This window comes from Fukomys damarensis, unplaced genomic scaffold (assembly GCF_012274545.1).
Source record: "Fukomys damarensis isolate Sample0158 unplaced genomic scaffold, DMR_v1.0_HiC HiC_scaffold_3, whole genome shotgun sequence".
Taxonomy (NCBI): Eukaryota; Metazoa; Chordata; class Mammalia; order Rodentia; family Bathyergidae; genus Fukomys; species Fukomys damarensis.
In genome coordinates this window covers 17,247,694-17,266,747 of record NW_022900915.1, presented here as the reverse complement: position 1 = coordinate 17,266,747, position 19,054 = coordinate 17,247,694, and the positions used below count along the sequence as shown (strand labels likewise).

The 19,054-nt window shown below is 40.7% G+C and overlaps 1 protein-coding gene across 1 annotated transcript in view; it reads right to left on the bottom strand.

The window, feature by feature from the left end:
• Positions 1-19,054, bottom strand: part of Nrg2 (neuregulin 2) — a 186,682-nt gene that overhangs the window by 165,758 nt on the left and 1,870 nt on the right. The gene's annotated exons all lie outside the window — the stretch shown is intronic.

The following is a 19,054-nucleotide window of genomic DNA, read 5'->3' as shown; positions in this document are numbered from 1 at the left end:
TCTGTTCTAGAGTCTCAAATTGCGACTTTCATTTTGCTCACCATCTCTATGGTTATCTGGGAAATTATTTCTGTTTTGAATTTTTCTAGAGCCTGATTGATCTGTTTTGTTACTTCCTGTGCTTTGAGTTCAGGGTGTCCTGGTGGTTCCCTATCGGCCTTTTCATCCTCATTTGTCCTACTGTTTGCCATTGGTGAACTGGAAATCTGTCTTTGTGTCTTGCTTAAATGTTTTCTCATTTTTATTTTTGTTGTTGGGCTGTCCTTGGTTTAATCACTGGGTTATCACCCAAATCTTCCTGATATAGTTGCGCCCTAGCTTCTGGGTCTCTAATGACACACAGACATTCTCATCTTCATAACATCAGAAAAAACAGCTCATCAAATCAACCACAATGCTTTATCCCAACTGATACAATCAGCAACACGTTAAGATTAAGCACAACTTTTACACTGACCACCGGTGGTAGTCACTAGTCTGTCACCCTTAAATCATTTGAATTAAATTGAAATCAAGAAGCATTCCAGAACATGTCTGCCATGAACAAAATTTCAATATAGTGTATTTACCATTTAATGGCTCAGACAGAGCGAGGATGCAAGACCCCTGATCTCAGTTAGCTGATGGCTGAACCCCATGACGCTGACTGACCTCGGGTTGCAAGGCCCAGATTGAGTTCCCCAACCTTCTGAACAGTTGAACTACACACTGCTCTACTACAGGTTTCCCATGCCCTTTCTTTAAAGATATTCAACATTGGGAAATCAGAAAAATACCCTCTAGGACCACCTCTGCCTCTGCAGAGTGGGTCCAAAGACTGGCTCAATCAGGAGGTCTGAGAGTGTGCGGTGGTGTGTGTTGAAGGGGGGAGTTGTGGGGGTTCAGGGGTGCCCGCGTGGCTCCCTTCCTGGTGCTGGAGCGATGGTGGCTCCCGGTGGGGCAAGTCGTGGCTATCCTTCCCACGGTGGATCAGGGCCCAGGCAGCCCTCCTGGTGCTGGAGTGATGGCGGCTCCCGGTGCCTCTTCCCACAGTTTTTGTGGCTTCTAGGACTTTCTAACTGCCTCCTTACTCTGCACAACAAGGATCCCTCCCTAATTCCAGTCCACACTGAATTGTATGTACAAAGAATTTGTAAACATTCCTCTCTCTATATCTTACCTCTGCTCCGGTACCTACAATGGTGCCCTATCACCTCCAGAACCAGGCCTAAATTCCTTTGTCTGTCTCTAGAGATCCTCTTTAATATGGATCTCCTGCTTCCCTAATCTTATCCTCTTATATCTCTATCCCAATCTGTAAACCTCCTCATTGTCTTGCAAAGACATTTTGCTTGTCTCTGCCTCTGCTCATATTGTTTTTTTGTTGTTATTTTGTTTTATCTTTTTGCCTAGCAGCCTTTCACTAGCTTCCTAAATCCTCCCAATCTATTCATTCTTCAAAACTCACCTGCAGTCCTAACTCTGTCCTAGAGACTTTCCAGCCCTAATTGGTCTTTATTTTCTCTGAATTCTATGTCTATTTTACTTCTGTGTAATTATTATGTACCTTTTGCTTTATGTTACTTGTTCGTGTGATATCTCCAATTTAATCATAAATCTCTCAAGACCAAGATACAGAACCAGCATACTCCCTAGCATACTTCAAAAAAAATACCATCAAAGAGCTAAAAAAAATCCTATTAACTGATATTTTATTTTGAACATTCCTTTTCTTTTGGATGCAGGAAGTAGATGAGAGCAGAAATGCATGCCCACTTAGCTGAACCTATATGCTGTGATCACAGATGGTGTGGCAACTCTACCTAGGGGATTTGCTATAGCCAAAAAGCCTGATCTCTCTGTTGACAAACGCCAACAATCTCTGTAATCTAGGCTGCCATATGGTTCACCCAGCCTTGTAGCAGAAACAGTTTCTCAGGAATATCAGAGAGATCAAGCAGGCCAACTCTCCTATCTATGGAGTGCAGGGAGGTCACCTTGAACTGGCCCTATCAAAACCAGGAAGATACAGAGGCTCCAAGGACAAGCAAAAACCCAACCAAATACAAAACTGACATCCTCCAAGACAACTGTCAATGGAATCTGACCCTCTCCTAGAATTCAGTGCATGGAGCCAATAAGCCCCCTCCTCCCACAGTCTTGTGTCTTCCCTGGAGGAACCCATAGCTGGGCAAGGGCAGAGAGAAGAGGTATACTTCCGTCACTATACAAGAGAGCTAGCTGCCCAGTGCCAGAGGTTAATTTTTGTTTTCATAGCATCTGGTCCAGAGGGCTAGGGACAGAGTAATATAATTTTATCATTGAGCCAGCTGTCCTAATTTAGGAGGGACATTGCCCATTTTTGACCAACTATTCATCATGTCCCCATTCTCCCTCCTTTGTGGATTTTGAAAGCAGGAGGAGGTCAGGCCCTCATCATCTTCCTAAACTGCCCCAACCCATCCCATCCAATAAACATAATCACAGACTCCTGGAGGCATGTTGGGTTTGATATTCACAGTAAAATACAGGGAAAGTCTAGCTTGTGGATTCCACACATGGAGTGTCTCTTTCAGCCTAGAGTTTTGCTAAAAATTTCAAAGAAAAACTATAAACCCATTCAGGTTCTATTTTGACACCATGCCACTTTCCTAACTGGCTTTAAATTCTCTCTCTCTCCCCACCAGTCTTGAAAGAAGAAGAAGAAACTACCCTTTTTTGAAAACAAAGCCCCAAATATGAGTTCAGCCTGCACCAGGTCATACAGAAAGCAGTGAGTGAGACTGAATCTGTGGGGGTAGATTTCCAGGAAGGGCTCTCATTATTTAAGAACTAAACAACTCACAGGCTGGATTAATGTCTTCTTCCTCACTCAAGGATAAGCCCAACTCTCCCGCTAGCCACCTTAAAGAAGGGGCTGTAATATCTGATCCACAGATTCAGATTGCAAATCAGTCATCCACTTGCTACCAGTCACCCTGTCCACACATCTCCCACTCCTGTTTAGCTAAACAAGAAGTTCTGAGAATCAAGAGGACCCTGGTAAATCACTTGTGCTGAATAAGCCTTCGCTCAACTTATCAATTTGTTCTTTTTTTTTTTTTTCAATCTTGCTGCGTTGTCCATGCTGGCCTTAAATTAACTCCTGGGCTCAAGAGATTCTTCAATAGCTGGTACAACACATATGCACCACTGCGCTCATCTGGGCTGATCTGGAATAGCCACCTCAGGCACATACAGGCACCCTACAGAGGTGCACAGGAGAAGAAATCAGTTCTTTGCTCCCTTTCCCTTCAACTCACATTTACTGAGCTTCTACTGTAGGCCATTACCATGAAGGTGACAGGGAAACAGTGGTATATTAAGCCACCAAGATTTCCCATCCCTGAGTAGAATTTTCAAGATGCTCTCTACAGAAGCTGATAAAACACGCTTTAACCTATATCTCAGGGACTTGATGTTTATAAATATAAACAGCAGCAACAATGATAGTAGGCTTCAAACCAGATAAAGTGGCACTCCAGAGGCTGAGGAAGGGGGAGCCCTGAGAGTTTGAGGTCAACATGGGCTACACAGTGAGTTCAAGGCCAGCCTGAATTACATAATGGGACCTTGTCTCAAAAAACAAAACAAAACAAAACAAAAAAACCAAAAATGAATACAACACAGCACTTTGTAACCACCCCTCAACTTTCATCTATAGTGACTGCCTCAACTGGCTTCATACACCTACCAATATATTACAGCTCAGTCTCCTCCCATGAGACAGAGGCTTATTAGTGGCCAGTTCTAATCCTAAGTAAAATACTACAATGACTCTCTTCAAATCACCAAGCAGTTGTCAGCCATCTAACTTTTCGAGCAGGGCACAAAAAGATAAATAAGATATATCCTCTGGCATGGCTCCCTCTTGCATTAAAGACACCCACAGTGTGGGAGACACACACTGTTATCCTCTCTCAGGCTTAGAGAGAAGCTCTGAATTGCTACGGAGACAAATAGAGGCCACAATTCATTCTGAGAGAAGATCAGAAAATTCTACAAGGAGAAGTGGGATCTGGATGAGCCTGGAAGGAGGAGGAGGCTGGGAATTGAGTAGGAAAGAAGAAGAATACCAAGAAAAGGACACAGAACAAGGAAAAGCACAAAGAAGAAAAATGTACAATTTGTTTGGAATTTTCAAGCAGTATGATTTGGCTGTAACAGAAAGCATGTGTAGGAGAGTAGGCTAAAGGCTTACAGGCAGACAGGGGCCAAATTGTGGGAAGCCTTGGATGTCCCATAAAGAGTTTAACTTTATTTCACTGACAGTGAGCAGATATTGCAGATTTCTGTGTGGGATGGAAGAGAACAGAGTCTCTAAAGGTAAGGAATACCATGTGTGGCCACTGTGGTAGTCTAGGTAAGAAAAATTACCCAACTAGGGCATTTTGAATGAAAAGAACTGGATTGAAGAGATTTTGCGGTAGTAAAAACCATCATGATTTGACAACTTACCATGTACAGGGGAAATGGTGACAAAAGAGCCAGAGATGATTTTGACATATGTCATGGCTTGGGAAAGTAAATAGATAGGAATGTCCTAAAGAGAATAGAATATGGTAAGAAGACACTGGGCTCAGTTTAAGACATGTTGACTTATAAGATATTTTGACTTGAAAGATCAAATACAGGGTCACAAAGAATCTTGAGACCAACAAGAGACCATCCATGGGCCTCAAGGATGTAAGGATCCTTATAGATCCTTCCACTAATCTTAAGTGTATCGTCTAACAGCAGCCTCACAGGGTACTTGATGTAGGGAAGAGTTTATCTTGAAAAGATTTGTGGCTGTGGCTTTTGTCTAATGTAGTGGATGCTGAGAGGTTTCACTGAAAAACCACACATTTTAAGAAAGAATTGTACTAGCAGGAATGCCATCAGCTTAGACTGAAAGATACATCTACAAGATGAAGCAGGTGACAGAAACTACTTAGCTGCAAACACAGTCTACATTTTATAGAAAAGGAAGACTAATTCAGAGGGCAGAACCAGCAGCCCATAGATAGAACTAAGAACAGTAGAGAATCATTTGCAGTAGTAACCCTACTCATATACTCAATTAGATTTCATATCTTCTAGGGACTGGTGACTAATTCCCCACCCGCACGTCTTAATGGAAACATCTGCCCCAGAGAGAAGATTAAAGAGACTTGACCAGTATAGATAATGTGGGATCCTAGATTAGATTTTTTACCAGAAAAGGTCCATTAGCATGACAATGGGCAAAATCTGAATAACATCTATTGATTAATAATACTATTAATTTCTTGGTTTTGATAATTTTATACACTATAATTTGGGGAAGCTGGGAAAATGGTATTTGGGAACACTGTACTATTTTTGCAACTTTCTTGTAAGTATGTAATTATTTCAAATTTTAAAATAAGAAACTGCCAGGCACAGTAATGTACACCTTGTTATCCCAGTACTTGGCAGGCATGACCAGGAGGATCACAAAAAATTTGAGGTCAGGTTAGGCTACATACTGAGTCCAAGACCAGCCTGAACTATATAACAAGACCTTGTCTCCAAAAAAATCATTTTAAAATGTAACCATTACCATTTTTTAAAAAAGAGTCACCTACAGCAGGTTATCCTACATCTATCTCAGCACTTTCCAGGGTAAAGGGCAGATAACGTCTCTCTTTAGTCTCAGTCTTTAGAACAAGAGGAATAGCACTGAACTTGCTGAACTTAAGGAACCACACTGGTGGAGCCCCATCTATACCTGCACCTTATATACACGATGGGACCTGGAGCCTGGGCCTGAGCCTGATACATAATAAATGAGACCTTGCGGGGGGCTCCAAGATGGGGATGAGTATATTTTTCATGTATGAGGAATATATGTTATTTGTGCCAGAGAACAGATTGTAATATCTACAAATTCTTTGACACTCCTTCCATCCAGAGCAGAGTATGCATCTTCTTTTGAATCTGGGAAGGATTTAATATTTTTCTTCTAATAAACTGAATATTACCAAGGGATGCCATGTGGCTTCTGAGGCTAGGTTACAAAAGACAGTACAGTGCTGTCTTGGCCCTCTCTGGGGAAGCTCATTCTTACAAAGGGGAAACCCAGGTAAGGGCTCTGGCCCTCAGCCCCAGCTAAACTCCCAGATGAAAGCCGGCCAACGGCACCTGCCAGATATGTCAGAGAAGAAACTGAAATGGCCCAGTCTCATCGACTGACTGTCCAACTACCATCTGACTCAAACTATCTGAAAGGTACTAAACCTATTAGCTGAGTCTCTCAAGCCCAAGAACTCTGAGAGATTGTAAGAAACAACCAGTGCTGGCTTACACCGTTCTATTTTGGGGTGTAATTTTATGCAGCAATAGGTAAATAAAACAATGTGCCACAGGCAGTTGGAAACTGGAACTCAAGCAAATTAAGGGATTTTCCCCAAGTTCACATAGCTAGCAAGGAACACCGATAGAGTTTGGCTAACTGTTACTCTGAATCCAAAGCCACTTGCTGTCGTCCAGTAGTGACTGGCCTGACAGTAGCAGTGAGTGCAGCTTGCCTGCTTCAAATGCCTTCTCCAAGCAGGCGCTGTCTTCAGCACTTCACATGAACTGTTACTGCTCACCATTATCACATGCTAAGAAGCAGGCATTATTAACTTCATTTTGCAGTATTACACAAAGAAGTTGATTGACCTGCTCAAGTTGATATGGCTGGCAAGTCACAGAGAAAGTTTCGCTCAAGTGAAAGTCAGCTCCAGAGCAGGTAGTCTTTCTTACGCTGCTGGATATAGGTAAAATGTTCAAAACAGATTGCATAACCTGAGAAGGGAACCAAGGACAGCCCCTTGGGACTGTATCCTTTACAAGGTGGCCAAATGCAGAAGAGCCCTGGATGGCATGATCTGAGAGGGCAGAGGAAGGAAGCATGTGAGGTGCACACCAGAAAAATCAAATACTGCATCTCAAAGAGTGACCATGTCAACAAAAAGCCAACCATGAGGCCCTCCACCAAACTCACAAGCATTGGTAGCAAACTCTTCCAAAGAGAGTAATCTTTGTATTACAGCATGGAGAGTAACATCCAAGAGATTGCCCCCTGAGTCTAGTGGACAATGCTATTGCCCTTTTCTGTTCTTCCTCGTACAATGACAACACTCATTTCTACTCTGGAATGATTAGGCTATTTTTTTTTCTTTTAGACACATCTCCCTAGTATGCACTAAAGTTTTTAGCGATCCCCTCACAGAAGCAATATAAAATCAACAACTTTAACTTTTACTTCTTTCTGTACAAGCTCTAGACCTAAGACAGATTACTTGCCAGAGGTCCTATGGCTATGACACCAGCCAGAGCAGCACAAAGCCCACACTGTGTAGTGGTAAAGGTAGACTCAGATTAAAGGTGCTCAAGGTGCCAACAGTACTCCTAATGGCATGAGTCCCTGCTTCTGCTGCCCTGGCAGTTACCTGAGGTGATGTCACATACAGTGGAAATCCACGTGGGTAGTTTACATAGTGAGAAGCAAAGACAGCACCCATGAACCTTCTCCAACCTACAAACCCAACTCTTTCACAACAGCAAAGGGTTTCTTTGACAGGAGGCAATGCCTCGCTCTACCTACCCAGAGGGTGACATCACCCACTTCCACATCTTAGGAATTTCTCAGAATTAGCATGAACCACCTGTGCTGAGCCCTGGAGGTACCACTGGGAAGGGATCCCTCTAAGCACTTGGCAAGACAACATAAATGTTAAATGTCACCAGAATTCTTGGAGAAGACAGTCCCTTTGAAATGACTCCTGGAAGTATGAGAAAGGTCTTCTCGGAAAAACTTCACATTTTGTCCAAAAGCACCCAACCTATGAGAATTATAGCCAGACCTGTTAGATATAGTTTTATCCTTTTATCACTTTTATCCTAACCTAGCCTTGATCTTACTTTCCCCCAATGGATCTATCACATCTGAAGTCCAAGAGAGGGTTGAGAACTTTGTACTAGAAATTTCTGGAGATTTTTCTGATTCTTGGAAATGGGGACCAAGGAGTGGCTGTTGCATTTCTGACAAGCAGGAGTAAGTCAGCAGGCCTGAGCAGGAAGATGTGAAGTGAGGTAGGGAAAGGAGGGAGAGGGAGCCTCAGATAAGAAAGCCCAGAAGCAAAACCCATGCAAAGAAACCATGAAAAAGAAACCAACTAATAGTAAGCAGACTGGCAGGGAAGCCCACTATTCTTTGAAAGAAACTGCAGTTATGGGCCTTGGTTCACTTGGTGACAAATGGATCATGTCATGGACTGAGAGTCCTCTTTCCTTTTTCAAAAATTCTTCTCTTTATTATTTTTTCCCTGAAATCAAATCAACCAACAACAATGCAGGGAAAGTTGCAGTAGTTGCAGCCCTGCTGTCTTCTCTCAACCAGAGGCAGATTCAGACAGAGATCTACTAATCTATTCTATCCTAACAATAATAATCCTTTGGAGAGGAGGATTTCCTCCTCTCTAAAGCCATACAAAGTTATCCAGTTATCATTTAGGCAGTGCTTGTGAAACTCATTAGAGGTCTAAGAAGGTGTGTGATGTGTCCCCCATTGAGATTATACCTGTGGCCATAGGAACCAATGGAAGGGGCTCTGACTCCAGAAGACTAGGTACCAGGGCCTCCAACATGTCATGACTAGGGGTTCTCAGAAAGACAGTTTCATCTGGAGAAGCCTGTACTCTAACTCCTCCACCCAGTACTTCATCCAAACAGACATGGAAAAAATGCCTCAATGAAGGAAAGTGTGAAAGAACGAACATGCCAAAGGATAGCCATTAGGAAGAAATATTGGGTTCCCACCATCTTCTTTTTCAGAGAAAACAGTGATCTAAGAAGCTGTACTACTTCTAGAAGCCCCTTGACCATCTACTAGGAAAAAGCCACTTCACACTTATGATTTCAGTTTACTACAGAAATGGCACGTGGTCAAAGCTCTTACTTCTTAAAGTAGTCAGTTACTTGAAAGCATGAACAGGTTAGGTTAGAGTACAGCTGGACACGCTAATGAAAAGCCAGAATTGTTCTGGATATTTTGGATATTTTGGGGAATATCCAAAAATCTCAGGTGGCAAGTGAAACTGGTAAATTTTGTAGAATGTTAACTAATCAAGACAGAAAGGAAACACAAACCGAAATACTAACATATGTGAGGAAAACTCCCCAGAGATAATTCTGAAACTAAAGAGAGAGAGAGAGACAGAGAGAGAGAGAGACAGAGAGAGAGAGAGAGAGAGAGAGAGAATTACTGGCAAGAAAATAAAGAACCTATGGACTATTGAAAAAGAAAGACCTAATTGAAAAATGAATAAAACGTAAAATTCTGCTCTTTTCAAAGTATCTGATTTTCCATAGTTATTCTAGGCCCTTGTGCTGGGCTGTCATTTGAGAGATTTGAAAGGTGTGTATGATAAAAGTAGGCAACAGAAAAATCAAATGGGTTCATTGCTGCCTTTTTACTCAGCAGTAGCCAGCACTCAAACATTTACTTATCCCTATTTTAAATTTCTGTCACCAAAGATCTTATAATCTGGTGAAAGAGATAAGATACTGATCACAGGACAATCAACAATGCATAGCATCAAATGATTAGTGTCATATAAATGATACAGGCCATAAATAGAAAAACTCTAAGAATAAGAAAAAATAAGTACTTCTCTCTGTTTTATGTTTTGTTTTGTTTTCTTGAGACAGGATCTCAAGACAGGAACTATGCAGCTCAGACTGACCTTGAAGTCACTATGCAGCCCAGGCTGGCCTCAAACTCACAGTGATCCTCCTGCCTCAGCCTTCCCAGTGCTGGAAGTACAGATATGTACCAATGCACAGGGGATTAATAGCAGAGCACCTAAGGATTAGCAATACCCCACAGGGAGACTAGACCTCATACCAAGGAGTCTTTGTCCTACAAGCACTTATGGAGGGCAAAATTTCTTTAATCAAGTTCCACACATCAATTAACTAACTAAAACTGAAATAATTTCCATGATGAACGTATTTATTATCTATTGTGAACTTTTGATAATAAAATAGCAAACTAAAATAAAAATAAACCTCACAAACTAAAAAAATGCCACCTCTTACAAGATCTTATCACTACCTTTTTAACCACAGGCAGCTACCAGATCCAACTCAGCACAGAAGCAAGGGAAGAGAGAATGGGGATGATTCAGTGTGCGCTCCGCCGCGAATATGGAAACCCCCACATCAAATCGGAGTGAGTGAGGGACTCTGCTTTCTCTGAAAATAAGGAAGTCCCATTTTCCAGGGACTTTCAGCAACTCTTTCTGACAAGTGTAAAACGTAAGCTAAGACTGGCTGAAGTTACTGTGCAGAGCTGCCAGGACTGGAAAAATTTGGTTTACCCCGTAGCTGTTGAAATTTTGAAAGAGGCATGGTGGAGTATGTAGTTTGTCTTCTCATTTGTGAAACAGAGAAAAAAACATCCATTATGAACTTCTGAAGAAACTGACCAGCACATACCCTTGAGCATATCAAAATCTGGGTCCTAGTTGGGACCTGCATGGGTCCAGGATTCACAACGAGACTCATATAAGATTCCCTTAGAAAAAAGATCGCACACATATTATATTCTTTTCTTACCACCATCTCTACCAGCCCAACCCAGTAACTCTCAACAGGAGATAAATAGGAACATCTGAGTGAAAAATATAGCTGTTCATAAAAGCTCCCCCATTTTTTCTCCCCAGGTCTGCTTCTAAAATTTAAATTTTTTCATTTACCTAGTCTTCCTACTTACACTGGTCTACATTCATAAGATTTTATCAATAATAAATGTAGCAGGCCAGGGATTTAGCTCAGTGGTTCTGCCACCTGCCTTGCAAGCATAAGGTCCCAAGTTTGGTCCCTGGTACCAAAAAATAAACAAAATAAATAAATAAATAAATGTACACCATGTGATATGTTAATTATTTTACAAGCACTATCTCATTAATACTCATGGCAATCCTGTTAAGTTTTACTATGATCCCCATTTATAGGAAACTAACACAGTAACTTGCCCAATATCACCCATCTGGGAAATGCAAAAAATTATTTTCAAACCCAAGTCCATTTGATGAGAGACCTCAAGCTCTTACTTATTACCCTGAATTTAGCAGACTTCTTGTAAAGGAAAGGCCTCTATTTGAAAAACCATTAGCTGACATAATCAACAGTGAAAGTAAATGCTTTCCTCCGTGAATACAGAAGGATGTCTGCTCTTGTCATACCTTTTCAATATTGTTCTTATAAGTCCTAGTTGGTTCAATAAGGCAAGCAAAAGAAATAAATGATGAGCCAATCAGAAAGGAAAAAGTAAACTCCCCCCACCACTGGCAACATAATCCTATAAATAGAAAGGCCCCAAGAATCTACAAAAAAAATTTAAAGGGAAAAGGGAAAAATAAAAATAAAAGCAAAAGGAAAAAAGTTTATTACAACTAATAAGTGAATATATTAACGTCACACGGTATAAAGTCAACATTTGAAAAAAACAGGGTGCTGGAGGTTTAGCTCAGTGGTGGAGCACTTGCCTAGCATATGTAAGGCCCTGAGTTTGATCTCTAGCACTGCAAAAACAAACAAAAAAGTTGTCTGATTGTATTCTGCCAGCCCTTGCTCTCCATGGGTTCTGAATCTACCTACAGTGTATTATGTAGTAAAGCCTAGCATAGCTGTATCTGTACTGAAATGGTACGAGCTTTTTCCTTGTCTGTATTCCCTAAACACTGCCCTACAGCTATTTATATAGCATTTACATTGTACTAGGTATCATGGGTTTACAGGAGATTTAAAGTTTATAGGAGATTATGTGTGTAAGTTATATGTAAATACTATGTTTTATTTAAGGAACTCGAGCATCCATGGATTGGGGTATCTACAATGGGTCCTGGAACCAGTCCCGTTTGGATACTAAGGAACAACTACACTAGCTAGAGTAACTGGAAAATAAAATTAAGTAAATAATACCTTTTATAATAGCGTCCAAAAAACATGATACATTAGGGGAAAAGTTAACAAAGTATGTCCAAGATCCGTTCACCGGTCATTAACAAGCTGCTTTTAACCTAAAACTTCAAATACTGCTTATATAACTAGAAATAAACTCATCAGTCTGGCATTCAAGACTAGTAAAACTACCTCTCCAGCTTCCTCACCCTTTTCTCCCTTTCCTTGCTATTTTGTCAACCACAATCTCTCTTCTCCTGAGAATGCTGCTCTCTGCATGGGACTGATTTAATCAACTGACTCATCTCTCTTTATCCCCAAACCTCTCTCACCTCATCTCCCTCTGACTGTTGGACCTCTCATCTCAAACTGCATCTCCAAGAAACTTTCTCTAATCCTCTAACCAGATATGATCTTTCTTTCCTTTTCGCCTCTTCTTCCAAAAGCACTATGTTGGCATATCTTATAGGATTTATCATAATCTAGGCTGAAGTACTGTTATACTTTTATACTTCAAAGTTGTAAATTCATTGATGGTAGGGACCATGCCTGATGCAACTCCCCTGAAGCACCTATTTCTTTACATAAAGTACATATTTAAGTATTTATGGAAGCAAAATATCTAAATGATGGAATTAAAAGAAGGCTTTTCAAACAATAGGGCCTTTGGAATACCAAATCACATCACTTGTCACAGTAGAATTAGTGATGTGTGCAAGATCCGATTCGCTGATAACTATCATGACTTTTCCATGTGCTGAACTAAGTATTTAGCCATGTGATGACCTTCCATTGATGCAATTCTGAGAAGCATTATTTCATTTTGGTTTCTATTCAATGCGTCAATATAAAGATCAAAATCAAATAAATCATCTCAGTCTAATGGACAAAGACAGATCCTCTGTCTTTATAAAATAAGTCAAGGAGGGAAGGCCTAGGACAGCCAATGTCATTAGCACAAGGCAGGGAATCTGTGAATGATAAAGAAAGCTATAAATGATTCTGCTTCCGGAGAAAGAATAAAAAGTAAATCTGACCATCACATCTTGAGAGAGGTCTGTGCTGCTAGTAGATACAGAAACTCTACAGGATGTCTGTGCCTCAGCTACCCTGGAAGCATCTGCTAGGAGAAATGAAACATTAAATCACATCCCTCCCATCCTCAAGAAACTGGCAGCACAGTCAAGCTCTGGAGATGCTAGGCCTCTGTCCCAGAGAAGGTCCCTGGAGAGGCCATTTGGCTCTCACTGCCTATAAGAGTGGGAAGAGAATGTGACTGAAGACTGGAACTCGCATGGAACACGCTCCCTGCAGCAACTAGCCCGAGATAAAGGTTCCTTAATTTCACCTGGTTTCATAATTATTGAAAGTACCACAGCTGATCAGCAGCAATTGCCCTCAGTCAGGGTAAATCTGTCTTTTGACCCCAGATTGGTAAATGCTCCTTGCATGGTACGGCGTGTCTTCTTCATGTCACCCTAATGCCTTTTAATCATCCTATGTGTTTGCTTAAGTTCTTAGAGCTCTACATGTGCTCCGGTTCGGCAAGATTCACCTGTGTATTGTGTAGAGTTTAATTTCACATAAGACATTTTTCAAACTTGTCATAATTTAGCACTTCCACAGTCAATTCATCTACTTTCCCCAGTTTTCTAAAGAGCTCCCATATCATCTTTTGAAATTCATAAAGTGGATTTATTTTTATGTACAAATTCCAAAAAGAAAGTGGGTGGAGAAGCTTAATTCGCTACAAACAAGACAAATATCCTTATCCCAAATACATCCATGCAAACTTAAAATTGGGAGTATCAAGGGAAGTCAGGTTCCTTTTACCTTTAGTACAAACTAATTAACACTTCAGACTTTGAAAAGAAAGACCCAAGAGCCAGGCATGATTGCCAAAAGTTCAGGGCCAGCCCGGGATACATAGTGAGCTCAAGGCTAGCCTGAACTACATAATGAAATCTTGTCTCAACAACAAAAAACAAACAACAACAACAAAATCAAGAACAAAAGTTCTTAGGCTGCAGAGGGAAAACTTCACTGATGCTGATATCACCATTCCTTTCCCAAATCAGTATTCAGAATTACCAAATGCCACTAAGCCAACAGGATTTAGAAAGTTAAGACTTCCTGCTGGTTAGATATTTGCACATTTACTCTTCCCTACTTATCAAAATGGCAATTCCCTGATCCTCTGAAATTTAAACACTATATTCAAATCAGTTACCTTAGAAGTAGGTGTATTTCAAAGCAATTTCAGGGGGCTAAATCCCCCTGGAATCATATATTGGTGCATGGTCAAAATCAGGCTCTTCATTTACACCTGGGGTCTTTGGGTTCTGAATAAAAATCTAATCAGTCCTGTACTGTGGAGTTTTCTCTTTCTGTTTATGAAATTTTGTGATTTCCCACATGGATGCTACTGTGAGATTACTAAGGCTGTGTAAAAGTATGAACTGCTTTACGATTGGAGTCCTAAGTCTCATCGACAAACTTTTGGATCACTCCTTTGAGCATTCCAATGAAGACACAAAATTCATTGTCAAGGAAAACATCTTAATGACAAAATATCTGAAAAATAAGTTGGTATTTTCATTTGTTTGTTTGTTTTTGGTACCAGGGATCGAACTCAGTACCTTGCACTTGTGAAGCAGGAGGCAGAACCACTGAGCTAAATCCCTGGCCCAGTATTTTCATTTTTTAATCAAAGTAGGGTACTGGTTAAGTGGAAAAGGGCATCCTTTGGTTAAATAACTTGAGGTTTTCAAAAAGGACTCAGATAGGTGCTACTCAAAGGACTCAATAGGTACAAAAAGATAGTCAAGATCTTGGACTAGAGATTAAAAACAGTATGTATCACCTGGGAAACTTTTACCATAAAACTGGCTGAATGGAAAAATTAACATTCTTTATCTGTTAAGAAAAATAGAAGACTACCTTGAAAAACATTTTACTTTTTAGAGAAATACACATTTCAAGGATAAATTATTGTACGGTTGGATTAGAGTTCCGTGTCTGAGGATGGGGTAAGAGGGACACTTCATCATATATTCCTATGTGCCTCCTGGATTTTGAGCCATGTGAATGTGCTATATATCCAAAAATAGAAATGCAATTTTATTTTTAAAAATAACTGTTATTAGGAAGTAAAGTGTAAATGTCCTAGATAATAGAGGATGGTAAAGAGGAAGCTCACTGGCTTTGATCAGAAGGCAAGAGGAAGTTACTCACCTAGACTGTTAACATATTTGTTAATTTAAAGTAATTTTTTTCATTTTTATTTAAATTTGGAGGTGGGGTAGTGGTAATCTATTGCTCCCACCCCCACAAAAAAATGGATCTTCTCCAACAAAAACCTTTGCTCTAATCCCCAGTGCTCAAATCCCATTAACACTAATCAGCACAATGATTAAGCATGTTGTGGCTTTAAGTACTCTCTCTAGTTGATAAGGACTACTTTGGAAAAAATGTTCCCATAGCGACAGGTAAAGGCTATCATCAAGCTCAGCTTTTCAGCACAGTACTTCATGTCTCAGATCAGAGTTTAGATTGTTTTATCATGAATCTAGAGGCTTTCTTTTTGAACTTCACTTGACTTTGTCCATTCAAAAGACACTTAGGAAGAGTCCTTCAATAAACCAGGCACAGTAGGGAGCACTGAGGAGGAGGGAGTGGGGCAGGAGGACAGAAGGAGAGCCAGGACAAAGAAGATCTCAAAGATAAGATATTGTTTCTGCCCCAAAAATTGCATCCAAAGAGGAAAGCAGCCACGATAAGAAATAAAGACATTAGGCAGAGGATTCAACCCCAAATCTATAACCAAATCTTCTCTTCACCACCAGGACTGGTCAGTTTCTAATCTAGTTTCACTTTCCCATCTTCAAGTTGCAGCACAGCTGGGTTTCCAGCTGGCTGGGGAAGAAAAGATTCTTTAAATAAACAACATTTTAAAAATATGCAGTTGCTTTTGCTATACTGAATTTTTGTGAACCACCTTCCTCTAATATGTGATTCTGGGTGCCAAATTAATTTAAAACTATCCTAAATAATGTAAACACTCCAAGAAATACACCTTGTCCATGTTCAACAACAAAGTACTGTATACTGGAAAAGTGAAAATCAGCAAGGCCCAAAGAAAGGAAAATCATATATTTATATACCCTATATATTACATCTATTCAACAAGGGAAACAGATGTAAAAACATGGATATAAGAAAGCAACAAGATAGTATGTAATTATAACAAAATATATGTGGCCATCTTTTAAAATGCAGGACTATTTGCAGAATAGGATGTTTTTATATCATGGTATGGAGTTGCTAAACCCTGTAAGGCCTTTCTAACTCTTCTTCTCCTTTCCACAGAGGCAAAGAAAACACCTTCATGTATGCAATCTTCTTAGAAATGCACAGATTTTACTCAACTCTTTACCACCAAAGGTAGTATTTCTGGATAAATCATACACATTAAATCTGTTAAAAGGCCCCTCTGGCAGGTACTGCTATTCCAGCAGCTCTGCTCTCTACCATTTCCCACCTAAGAGATAGACTTCAAATCAACATTTCACAGTTGAAATTAGCCACTCATTAGGACCTTTAGAAAGTGTCCAATATGACTCTTTCACTGATGTTGCAGAGTGTGTGTCTAGCTTTAAGCCCAATATATCCCTATATATGTTTCATTATATCAAAGTCTTGCCTCTCATCCCTAAACACAGCTTTCCAGATGACCTCCCTAGTAACCACACCTCTGAATCCCCGATATACTTAGAGCGGAAGCTGGCAAAACAAAGTAACAATTCAACCTCAGTTGCTCAATATAAACCGCCAGGACGTCAGTTTCCAAGTGCCAATTTCCCTATTTTGCAATGGGCAAATCTGCTCCAAGGAGAAAATGTTCTCAATGACCCTGTGGCCCAGAGGGCTTTCTTTAGAATAGAAAACAGAAAATGAATTTGTTAGCTATTTCCTGCTGAGCACAAGGAAGGTGTTGTGGTTAGTTAGGATGATTTTGTTTCCTTATTTAATATACCATTACAGTCTATGTTTTTTTTAACCACATAATAGAAAATAAGAAAATAAGCTTATATTCTTCTGCTATATTATCACCAGCTCCACAAATCTCCTCTCACACTTCAATTTCTAATCCCCTTGTTTATACACTATCAATTCAAAGCAATTGTTTTGCATTCTAAAATATTTGCTGCCACACACGTTCCTGCTCCAGGATAATTTATGATGTGTGAGGGCCTCCCCTTTACCAATGACTGCAGTCCTAAATTTATCTTTTTGAGAAAAGTGCTACACATGCTATTTTAATAAAATGAGATGGCCATAACCTAAAAGCAGACTGTACTTCTGACTCTCAAATGATTCAGTATCTCAGCATTTAACTGTTAAGCTATCAAAAACTCATTAAAGAAAACAAGGTGCAATTGACAATGCATAGGTGGAGGAGAGTAGGAGATGAGGGACAAAGGGAGAAACCCCTTCCTCTATGGGATTATCTGACAATCACTGTCAGGTCCTCAGTGGCCCAGGCTCTGGATCATGTGAAGCTTGCACTTGCATATTCAGGAGAAATTCACCAAAAGCCAAAACAGAAGCTGTCCTTGGACAAGGTTCAATAAATGTTTTTAATATCTATTTCCACTGCATGGTACAGTTCCACAGCTCCCCGAGGGATCTCAGACAAAATATTTAATAGAATAAAAAATTTAAAATTCTTAACTGGTCTCAATTTATCACCATAAAACATTTCAGAGCATAAAACCAACATTAAAAAGCAGTCAGTAATATTCCTCAGAGTAATATCAGAGCCATAAACTGCTGTTATCATGAAAGTTTTTTTCCCATCTTATTAAGACACTGCCAAGATTCTTCCCATTAAAGTAATTGCAGTTTAACATAGTGCCTCGATATACTCCCACAACTAAACTCCCAAAATTTGTCTCTTGGAAAAGCGGGGGAGAGAAGCTTCCAAAAGTCAAAGGCATTGATCTAGAAAGATGGGGGCAGCAAAACTTCCAGTGAGCCGTTACACACATTTTGTGATTCAAGCCTGTTTACACCACCCAGATGCAGTTGGTAAACTGGTAAACATATGAACTTCTATGAGTCTAGGTCATCTATCCCAAGCCAATGATTACATAGCCCACAGTCACACCAAATGCCATAAATTTAGGCTTAGCTGGGACAAAGTGAAGCCAAGGCACAAGATAAACTAACACCAAATACTCCACCAAGGGCAATATTCTGTTTAAAATATCTTCCCGAGAAGTAAGTGTTGAATTCAGGGACAAGGGAAAAAAGCTCTTAAGCTGACATCTCTTTGCCTTCTGAGAAAAGGGACACCTCTAGATAGACGGATTTCAGTGTTTTGTTTCTAATCACCTGCATTCCTGTGCAGGACCCACCATCATGAAGAAAAGCGATGCAGTCAGTACAACCAGCCAGCAAGATGTCAAAGCTAAATTTACAATATTCAGCAGAAGTTACTTTATATCATCATCATCATCATCATCATCATCATCATCAGACCTAGTAAGATCCTCCAGAAACCGTTATAAGAGGTGTCTGCTCACTGATCCTGGAGGTTAGGAGAAGGATGTGCTACCCACTTAGCAAAGACAGGCAATCACGATGGAGGGAAAAACAAAAAACAAAAAACCTGGAGCCACATGCAGGACAGGAAACAGTAGCAGAAAAAGTCCAACTCTGCCTGCGCCAGCTGTGTGGATGAGCAGAGCAGCGAGCCCCAAGCCCTAGAGAGGAAGGAGGGGGCGAGGGCGATCGTTCCCTAGGAGAACTTGTAAGCGGAGGCCTTCACCGCCTGGGAGTCTGCCCAGCGGCTCCTGCAGACCCTGCCAGCCTGGGCAAGGCAGGCCCTTGGGAGCAGAGCGGGCAAGGCCTCTGAGGGTCACTCCTGACTCACTGAGCCTCAGGACAGCACCGCCCGGACCTCTCCGTTTTTCCTTCCGCTACTGGGCTATGATGGCAGCTTTCCAGCCCCACATGCCATACATCAGCCGCAGATCCCCGCCGGCACAGGCCGGCACCTCCCCCGCGCCCCCGCTCC